This window comes from Mesocricetus auratus, unplaced genomic scaffold (genome assembly GCF_017639785.1).
Source record: "Mesocricetus auratus isolate SY011 unplaced genomic scaffold, BCM_Maur_2.0 Super-Scaffold_100003, whole genome shotgun sequence".
In the NCBI taxonomy this organism is placed as follows: domain Eukaryota; kingdom Metazoa; phylum Chordata; class Mammalia; order Rodentia; family Cricetidae; genus Mesocricetus; species Mesocricetus auratus.
This window is the reverse complement of record NW_024429188.1, coordinates 105233402-105244214: the sequence shown is the minus strand read 5'-3', so window position 1 is coordinate 105244214 and position 10813 is coordinate 105233402. Positions and strand designations below refer to the sequence as shown.

General features: G+C 42.7%; 1 long non-coding RNA gene across 1 annotated transcript; it reads left to right on the top strand.

The window, feature by feature from the left end:
* The first annotated feature begins 2429 nt into the window (after positions 1-2429).
* Positions 2430-8830, top strand: LOC121139881. Its single transcript, XR_005876701.1, has 4 exons — positions 2430-2506; positions 4604-4675; positions 6568-6628; positions 8037-8830. It is a non-coding gene; the product is annotated as an uncharacterized LOC121139881 (long non-coding RNA).
* Positions 8831-10813: the final 1983 nt, after the last annotated feature.

Sequence of the window (10813 nt, the reverse complement as noted above, 5' to 3'; positions counted from 1 at the left end):
TGTATCTCTTTCTTTCCTCTGGGCTTATATGTTTCTCTGTTTCTTTATGTCTTTCTTCTTTCTCCATGGATGGCTGGGTAAACCAGGCCACATCACAAAGAAAAATGTCCCATAGCATAATAAATGTAACACATCTGAAAATAACATTCCACAGTAAGCAATGAAATTATTCCTAATGACATATTGGTATCTATATCCACAGGTGGACAATGTGGTGAAAGTTAGAATTTGAGGATAGTAAGACCTGAATATGATGATTTATGAGTTCATTCTATGAAAGCATTGGCAATCTTTGCAGAAGAAGAGAAAGAAAGATTTTAAGAGCCAGAGGTGGTGTTTGTTTCCAGACACAACAGGGTTGATACAAATGTGTATCACAGAGTTCATTCAGAAGTCCTGCCTGACTTTAAACCAGACAAGATCTCTGTCTGAGAAGGGTTAAATAGACAGAAATTTACAGTACTAACACAGAATCTGCTTGGAAATGATATATGCCGAGAAGGAAAAATCCATTTTTCTCAATGGAGTGTCATTGGGTTTATCAAGCACACTCCAAGGCAGGCTGTATGCCCAGGAATAGTTGGCTAACACAAAACAGACTCAGTGTTTCTTGTGTCCTTTTATTTTGGTGCTTTTTTTCTGTCTTACTGTTTTGCTTCTTTTTCTTGTTTGTTTTGATTTTTATTTTATTTTTTTAATTTTGTTGAGAAGTGCTACAGAAATAGCATGAAGATGTATGGGTAGGAAGATGGGGAAAGTCTCGGTAATGTTGGCACAGGAGGAAATATGTCCAAAATAAACTGACAGAATCCCAGTCCTTGTCCAGAACCAGGTCAGAAGTAAGGAGATGCTTTCAGTTCACACAGAGGAAAAACTGGCAATTTTGAGCCCTGCCTATATCTACCCGGTGGATGTTAGAGAAATACAAGAGAGTCCTTGGTCCAGAACTCCACCAGGGGATTTAGAGGGGTGTGGCTTCACCTTAGCAGAAGGCGTGGCCCTAGACCTGACCAATCATCTAGGTAAGCATGCTCAAGTCCTTCTCACAACCAAGAGGGGGCGCTAGAGCCTGACCTCCGCCATTTTGTGACCGGGAACCTCTGGCAGTGTTTACAGCTTGCTGTTTTTCTTCAGCTCCATCTCCTTCTTTAGGCAAGTGTGTGGGTGTGGGTGTGGGTGTGGGGTGTGGGGAGCTGGAACCTAGTTTGGGTGGCAGGGCTTGTGACTTTGAACTGACAAGGGGTGTGGCACAGTGGAGGAAGAGAGACTTTTCTTGCACCACAGGAAGAGAGGAGAGGCATCCCACTGGCCCGCGGAGGGGGCGTGGAGCTGGCATTGAGTGGCTCCAGCGATATTTGCCACTGCAGAAGTGGTTAGGTTCCACATGGCAAGTGTGAGGGTCTGGATGCTTCCTGTGCATGGAGTTAGACGTCAGTTAACAAGTGAGAAATTCCGGATGTTCCGCATTTTGGAGTACTGAGGTGGAACTGCGCCTGATGGAAAATTCTGCTCCTGAAAACAGGGGGCACAAGCGTTCAGGGCTGCCCAGGAGGATAAGCCAGGGCGTGGCCCGTGACTGGTGCAGCCCGTCCTGCTTTCTCAGGCCATTGTGTCGTTATAATGAAGTGAGGTAGTGTGGAATCTTGTGACGGGGCGCTTGGTGAGTCACCGAGTGACTTCCGGCTTATTCAGTACTGACTGGAGGTCTGCAGGAACGGTGTTGGTGCCTCCTGTTGGATCTGGGTGAGGAGACAGAGCCTTCCATGTAGCCCCACAGCTAGGGGGCGCAAGAGTGTGAGATGCCCAGACTTACCCTGGGTGTGTAGGGTGGTGGGGGCGGGGCAGACGTGACTGGAGCAGTCTCCTAGTGGTTTCCCTGCGACATTTTTTGAGTCCTAGGACAGTGAATCCTTCTGTGAGTGAGTTGGCTGTTGGGAAGCCACAAAGCTTCATGAATTTCTGGACTTCTTCGTTTCTGCAATACTGAGCAGAGGGCAAATAGGAAGTGGGAGGGGAATTTTCCTCCATAGAAACGGCAGGGAGCATTAGAGTCAGAGCTGCCCAGGCAGTTATCTCAGTGAAGGGGTAGTGACTGCACGATTTGTGTGGCTGTCTAGGGTCATTGTGGCAGTAAAAATATGCTGAAGCTTTCTGTGAGTGGGGTAGGAGGGCAGTCAGGTAGTGACAAGTTCTGGAACTCCTGCCCTTTCAGTACGATACTACTGGGGGACAGGGAAGAGGTACAAGGGAATAGTGGGGGATGAGGAGGAGCCTTTCAGTCCTCCCTTGTAGCCTAGAGCTAGAGTCCCTGCTGTACAGGTTCAGGGCATGGCCCGGGACTGGTGCAGCCCGTCCTGCTTTCTCAGGCCATTGTGTCGTTATAATGAAGTGAGGTAGTGAGGAATCTTGTGATGGGGCGCTTGGTCAGTCACCGAGTGACTTCCGGCTTATTCAGTACTGACTGGAGGTCTGCAGGAACGGTGTTGGTGCCTCCTGTTGGATCTGGGTGAGGAGACAGAGCCTTCCATGTAGCCCCACAGCTAGGGGGCGCAAGAGTGTGAGATGCCCAGACTTACCCTGGGTGTGTAGGGTGGTGGGGGCGGGGCAGACGTGACTGGAGCAGTCTCCTAGTGGTTTCCCTGCGACATTTTTTGAGTCCTAGGACAGTGAATCCTTCTGTGAGTGAGTTGGCTGTTGGGAAGCCACAAAGCTTCATGAATTTCTGGACTTCTTCGTTTCTGCAATACTGAGCAGAGGACAAATGGGAAGTGGGAGGGGAATTTTCCTCCATAGAAACGCAGGGAGCATTAGAGTCAGAGATGCCCAGGCAGTTATCTCAGTGAAGGGGTAATGAATGGGCGATTTGTGTGGCTGTCTAGGGCCATTGTGGCAGTAACAATATGTTGAGGCTTTCTGTGAGTGGGGTAGGAGGGCAGTCAGGTAGTGACAAGTTCTGGAACTCCTGCCCTTTCAGTACGATACTACTGGGGGAGAGGGAAGAGGCACAAGGGAATAGTGGGGGATGAGGAGGAGCCTTTCAGTCCTCCATTGTAGCCTAGAGCTAGAGTCCCTGCTGTACAGGTTCAGGGCGTGGCCCGTGACTGGTGCAGCCTGTCCTCGTTTCCCAGTGCCATTGTGTGGCTATAATGAAGTCAGGTAGTGAGTGTTGTTAAAATGTCTAGGTTCCTGGGCAGGGAACCAATGTTGTTAAGATGTTTACGTTTATCCAGTAAGGAGACACAAACTTTGACTCAACGATCCCACGTGGAGTTTATTGGTGGACAGTGAGGGAAAGGGGTGTGAGAGGTAACCAACCTGTGCAGAGCAGAGAGAGAGATAAGATATGAGAGAGAGAGAAAGAGAGGAGATGAGATGTTGAGTAAGATGAGAGTAAAAGTGTAAGAGAGCATAAGCAGGCAGGGGTCAGTCCTTTAAAGGGGCCTTTTGCACCTGCATGGTTCTCAAACCACTCTGGGCTGGCCAGAGTGCTGCCTGAGTGCATCTTGCCAGGTAACAGGGCAGGCCAGCGTAATGTCTGAACATTTCATTCCCACCTTTATTTATGATTAAAAAGAGATGGGGGTGTTAGACATGGCAGTTCTGGATCAAGGACATTGAGTTCTTAAGACTGCTTACTGCTGACCTGGGGGTGTCGATCATCTTTGGGGGAAGCTGAGAAACTTGGGGTGTTGCCATGCTGGTTTCTTTGTTCTATTGTAGTCCAGGCTGTGCAAACCTAGACATTTTAACAACAGTGAGGAGTCTTGTGACAGGGTGAGGTCAGTCACCAAGTGACTTCTGGCATATGCAGTACTGACTGAAGGTCTGCAGGTATGGTATTGGTGCCTCCTGTTGGATCTGGGTGAGGAGACAGAGCCTTACATGTAGCCCCACAGCTGTGTGTGTGTGTGTGTGTGTGTGTGTGTGTGTGTCTGTTTGTGAGTGTGTGTGTATGTGTGTGTGTGTGAGTGTAACTGTGTTGTCTTGTATTGCCTGCCTCCTGCCATTTTGGGAGTCTGAGGATGGTGAATCATTTTGTGACTGGGTTTGGAAGGCCAGCCAGCAGGAAAGAATTTCTTGATTTTATCAGGTAGAATATTGATCAAAGAAGAGGGAAGGGTGAGGGGAATCCTGAGTAAGCAGAATTAGTCTTCCAATCTGCAATAGAAACAGGGCACTAGAGTCTGGGCTTCCCAGGCAGCTAACCAAGTCACGGGTCCAATTTTGTGATAATCTGTAGTGGGTGTTTTTCTCAAATTTAGAAACAATCTTATTTTACATATCAATGCTCCCATCTCCTCAGACTCCCAGCTCCCATCCTCCCATGCTTCCCAGGGGCCCCTCCAACCCACCCCCTACACACTTACCAAGGATAGTGAGGCCCTCCAAGTGGGCCATCAAAGTCAGTCACATCATTTGTTGAGGTTTTCTTAGGTTCAGGTGGAGGATAACTGAGGGAAATCTCACAATCTTAGGATATTAATGGAAGTGGGTTGTGTGGAAGGAGAGTCATGGATGTTGAGATTCTGGGAAGAGAAAGAAATGATGCTAAGTGATAACTGTGAACTTCCCCTCCACTGAGATCTACTCTTATCTCTTCCAGCAGTCACTTGTAGAAAGCCCACATAGCAAGCCCTGTGCAGTTCCTTGGATCCCATCCTGTGGTCTGCAGGAAGTAAGGATATTTACTTGTTTATTTGTTTCCTTTGAGCGGGGATTAGATTCTGACCAACCTTGGTGACATACCTTTTCAAAGAATCATTCACTAGAGTTTCCTGGTAATTTGCCATACCCAATTTAAGTTACTCAGGCAGGTGGAACTTTATTCTCATTTTAAACATAAATATAATTACATCAATTTCCCTTACTTCAACTCCCTCTAACACCAAATGTTCACACCCACAGTTCTGTCTCAAGTTCATGGTCCCTGACCTCCATTTTTAAAATTATTTCATCATACACTTTCCTAAATACATATATACAGTCTTCTTAGTCCATCTTGTATACCCATGATTTAGTAACTGATCACTTTGGCACTGAACAAACACACACACACACACACAAACACAAACACAAAAACACACACTCACACAAAATCTGTTTCCATTTCCTACCTATTATTTCTGGAGTTGTTGGGATGGAGGGGTGAGTCAGTGGTCAAGGACACATGTTCCTAGTGCAAAAGTACCCAGATTTAATTCATGGCACCCAGAAGACAGCACACAACAGTCTTATGAGATCTGACTTTGTATTCTGACCTACATGGATCCCTGCAGCTTGTATGTAGTAAGCATACATACATGCAGGCAAAACATTTATGCACATAAAATAAATGAAATTAAAAAAAACCAATTCAGTAAAATAAGTAAAGTTAGAGTAGCAATGAACACCGATGAGCAAGTATCTAAGGAGCACAATATCAAGTCCTTTAGACATATGTCAAAGTGTGGCATGGTTAGATCATATGGTAGTTTTTGCTTTGTATTTGTTTATTTGTTTGTTTTAAGTTTTTGAGAATTCTCCACACTGACTTTAGCAGTGACTATACTAGTTTGCAGTCCCACCAACAGTGAATGATGGTTCCCTTTTCCCAACAACTTCTCTAAAGACAATTGTTGTCAATTGACTTCTTGTTGTTGTTTTATCTTAGCCATTTTGACTGGAGTAAGATAAAATATTAGTTTCAACCACCGCCTTTAGTGGAACAAAGTCAAAGAGAGATTAGATCCCAGATCTATCCAGTCTCTTCTGACAATCAGGTAGAGAGGATGCTGTTCTGAGAGTCTGACAACCTGAAAAGGAGTTATGGTAGGTCAGTGTGTTTCTCCCTGTGTTCATAAAAAGGACCCGAGGAGGAGTAGACTGAGGATATTCATTCCAACTTTACTCCTTATGCTAGAAAAGTAGGATCATACAGACTGTGCCTGTATCATGTTTTTATTCCCTAAGAAGACACAGATTAGGATGATATGATGGAATGAGAAGCCACTAATTCAGTAAGTTATCCCAGAATCTAATATGCAGGTATAGTTCAAGATGGTGAGGACTTAGATAATCATGCCAGACTATGACAGTACTCAGCAACACTGAAGAGGAATATACTGAGATAGGTCTAATTTTTTGTACAGTTTACCTGAATTTGGTAAAGGAATCCCTACATATGATACATTTTACTATTTTCTGAAGTATCCAGGGAGGTAGAAGAACACTTTGATTACCAGATGTGACATGAGCAGAGTGGAGGATTTCTATGATCTGTCAAGAGCCATGGAAATGTTAATTCACCAAGAAAATAATGAACCCATGAAAGATGAGTCTCACACAAATTCCATCTGTCCCAAAAGTCAGTTCTTAGATGCTATGGACAGAAATGGTCAAATGAAATGTTTTCATATACCCCCAGATGTGAGATCTTATATTCAAGTGACAATGAAAGGTGGGGGAAAAGCCAAGTATAAAAATAAATATCACGATAGATAAATAAGGGCAGTCCTCCAGCTCACCAGATGGAATCATATCCTACATAGAACACCCCTTCCTAAGGAATCTCTTTGTATTTTTCTTTAGAGACTCTTGAAATTGTGACACCAATTCAGTAGAGAAGATACCTTGCGTGTTAAGGACCTAGGTGAGTACTAAAATATCTCAAGTAATGGGACTAAAGAGTCCAGATCTCTTCTGTTCTCAGCCATTGAATGAACTAGGAAAATGAGACACATTGTGGTACACTGTCACATTATTTAAGACTGAGGAGGTCACTTAGAAAGGTGAGATTGTGTCTTATTAGACATCCTATCAACATTCCATGATTCAGACCTGCAAAGAGTAAAGATGAACAGTGTGAGGGAAAACTCAGGGTAAGTACACTGTGGACCAGACAGCATCTACCTGCTCTCTGCCTCAGGAGGGACAGGCAGTACTGGTCAGAAATTCCAACTCCCCATTGTTATGTGTGTTCTCAGGGTAGTGAATATTTGATACTGAAATGGGGACAGTATCTCTAGCAGCAGAGAGAGGAGTCCCAGGTTCTAACAGGATCTAAGAAAAACCCTGGGCAGAGGGCATAATTCCCCTTTCTGGAAATGAAGGTGTCTCCTGCTCTACCTTGCCTTGCTGTCGGCTCTTAAAGACCATGGGAGTCACAGTGAGGTATTCACCCTCACTTCCTTTTTAATGTCACAAAACAAGTGAAGGCCTATAATGAAGAGACATGTCCAAATGCAGCAGAAGGGGAAGTGTCAGGTCTGACGACACCATGAGGAATAAATCCACCTCTCTCTTAGAAAAGTCGGATTCTCAACAATATGTAGCAAGTCCTGACTGTATCCCAGATAGACCTTGACAGGTTTGTTTAGAGGTGGTACTCAACGCACTCTTCCTTTTTATTTCACTACCTCACAAATATGAATTTTTATTTTCTAAAATTTTGTGCCGGTCTAAAGTGTGCATTGGTCAAATACAGCCCTTATTCTGTTTTCTTCCCATCTCCCCATTTACCACCTTTTCTTCTCATCCACATGTGGTCTTTTTAAACTGAGTATACATAGTGCTGCTTGCATGAGCCTAGGTTAGGGATCATCTGTTGTTGTTGGGAACCTTTCAGGAACAGCAATCCTGAATAAAACAGACCCTCCTTGCCCTTGTAGCCATCAATCTCCCATAGCACCTCAAAGAGAGAATTCTAGAACCCCCTGCTCCATACGTGGCTGCATTTGGACTGGCTTGATTTATGTGCAGATCTTTCACACGAAGTCCCAGGCACTCTGATTTCAAGTGTAAACCTGCTTCATTTTGTCTGGCAAATACTGTCTCACTGCAGGTATTCTCTACCTCTGACTCTTAGAAACTTTCCATGCCATAGACCAAGAAGAACCTTGAGCCTTCATAGTTGGGGGAAGCTTTAGACATCCCTATACATATGAGTACAGCTTAGTATAAAATTTACCCCAGAGAAATTCTGCAAGGTGGCTTTTGTCCCAATCACCAGATGTAAACTTTTCATATCAGGCCATTTACTCCTCTTCTCCATCCCCTAGGCATTTAGGATTGCTTCAACCATATTTCTACCTACTGCCTCCATTAAGGGTCCTCATGATTCACTACGGAAGTTGTTCATGTCTTGAAGACTTTCTGGACCCCCATAAATTATGGGACTCCCTGATTTTACTGATTCCCGTGGATGACATGGAAGAGGGTGTGGATGAAGTTCTAGAAATATATGAAGAAACGGAAGGTGATAATGAAGAGGAGGAGCTGGTGATCATGGAAGAGGTGGAAGAAGAGGTGGAGGAAAGGGAGGAAGAAAGGGAGGAGGAAAGGGAGGAGGAAAGGGAGGAGGAAGCAGAAACCGATGTTACTGAGAATGCGGAGTAGAACTGAAAAATAAAAGAGAGGGAGGGAAAGGAGGAGAAAAGAGAAGAAAGGGAAGAGGATGAAAGGGAGGAAGTCATGCCTTCCATTTATATTACTTCCTCTTTTCTCCTTGTCCTCCTTTCTTGTCCCACTCCTCCTCCCTCTCTCCTCTGAATCAGAACATGCTGACTGTGTGTTTAATTCACTGCTTTGTTGGGGTAGATAAATGTTAATCCCTGAAATAGAAGGTTTATTAGATTTAGAGTCTGGGAGGTAAGTTGGTCACACCTTCATTTTCCTTTATGTTTCCCCAAAAATGTGGGAAAACAATGCAATCTTTTAGGATTCCTTTAAATCTTACAGTGCATCAATGAAAACTAAATGCTGTGTACCTTTATTTGTTAAGCTCATGCAAGAAAACAAGAAAGTGTTAATAAATATTAATAAATTTTGCTTTCTGACACATTTATTCAACAAACATGAGTTGAGTTTTTTCTTTCTGAAAAATACTGTGAATCTAGGGTACATATAAATGTAAACCAATTCCCTGTGAATGCTTTGTTTTTTTCCTCACAAAGCAGAAGGATTTTCTGGAAAGAGGGCACTAGTATACTGGCTTTTATCTGAAAAACATTTCTTCTTCATATTTGATGTTCTTTCCCTTATAGATTTGCATCTTCAGAATACTCTAGGTAACAATGACAAAACTCAGGAAAATGGGTATCAGGTAAGGGTCAAAATAATGATATTCAAACTAATTTCCATTCATTAAATAGCCAGTATTTTTATCAAGGTGACAAGTGTTCTAGAGTCAACACATTCTCATCATGTTGCTTCATTTGCCAACCCTGCTTCTGAGACAGCAAGTGAAGGCTTCTGGTTCTTTTGACTTACCAAAAGAACACACAGGTGCTACTTAGTAGGATTGGACGGGTGTTTGTCTATAGCACATATTTCCCCACTCTTCTGAGTCCAAATTTGAACTTTTGGTTTCCTAATTCATTTCACACAATTCCAAAGTGTCCCAGATGACAAAAAACACTGTGAGGGTATTCAAAGCAGAAGAGGTGATTAAACACTTTGTGATTTATTTTCACTTTGCAGTCGTGAAAGTTCCCTTGCCCTTGTCACCAGAAAATTTAATAATTCACAGAGCACTGTGCTGCCAGGATCAGATATGTCTGGTTTTCATGAAAATCCCTAAGTGAACCAAACATTTAAATGCCATACACTGTAGTTCCTTGAGTGGTTTGAAGACCATCGATCTATAATATATCACCATATCATGTGGAAAATATACCCGGCATATATAAAATTTGATTGTTAATAGAAGATTAACTACTAACTTATGTATCTTTATTATCTTAAACAGTTTACAATGATAAATTTCCATACCTAGAACGTGAACTTACATATTAAAATAAAGTGCCTATAGATAATACCGTAAACAAGAGTAGAAACATTCATACAGTGGAACAAAAATAAATTCTAATTTGTATCAATACACTTTATTCCTCTAACTGATAAGAAACATAACTTTGCATTCCCAATCTTACTTGGCCTTTTTCATCTATATCAGTTTTACTGTCTCTTTAAAGACTTTATTATTTCTAAGCTATTTATTTCTTTCTCTAATATTCTATACCATCTTACTCCATTTCAAAACCCTAAGGACATTGTAGAACAAGCAGCAACCTGATTTCAGGAATTTTCCCCATTGGAACATCTCCTTCTGTGTATTATTCAGCATTTATGACAACATGAGCCTTTAAATTGCTATGTATCTAATGGCATGGACCTCTGCCTGGGGCTTTATCCACTGGCTTCTCCCATTTCTTGGGTAAAGAAAGCCAAACATCAAGTTTGCCACTGAGTTGGAGGTGCATTGTGGGAACTATATTTAACCCTCACAGCTGAAAAATCTGATGATTTTGCTGATGTAGGCATATTTTTTACTTAGTATACTTTTATGTTTTTTCTTCCTTGATTTTTTCAAGACAGGCTTTATCTCAGTAGCTTTGGAGCCTGTTGTGGAACTAGTTTTGTATAAAAGGCTGTCCTCAAACTCACTTGGATCAACCTGCCTCTGCATCCCGAGTGCTGGGGTGAGAGGCTTGCAATTTTTTTTCAATATACCTGCTGCTCAAGGGCTTGTTGTAAGCAGAAACCATTAATTTGAAGTTTGAGCACCATGTTGGGAATCAAAATGTTGTTGCTTTTGTTGTTATTGTTGTTTACTCTTTTTGGGGTGATTCACTACAAAGTTGCTCCCAAATAAATATACATGGAGACTTATTTTTACTTATAAAATCTCAGTTTTGCTTGACTCTTTCTACCCATGTATCTCTTTCTTTCCTCTGGGCTTATATGTTTCTCTGTTTCTTTATGTCTTTCTCCATTGATAGCTGGGTAACCAGGCCACATTACAAAGCAAATGTCCCATAGCATAAATAAATGTAAC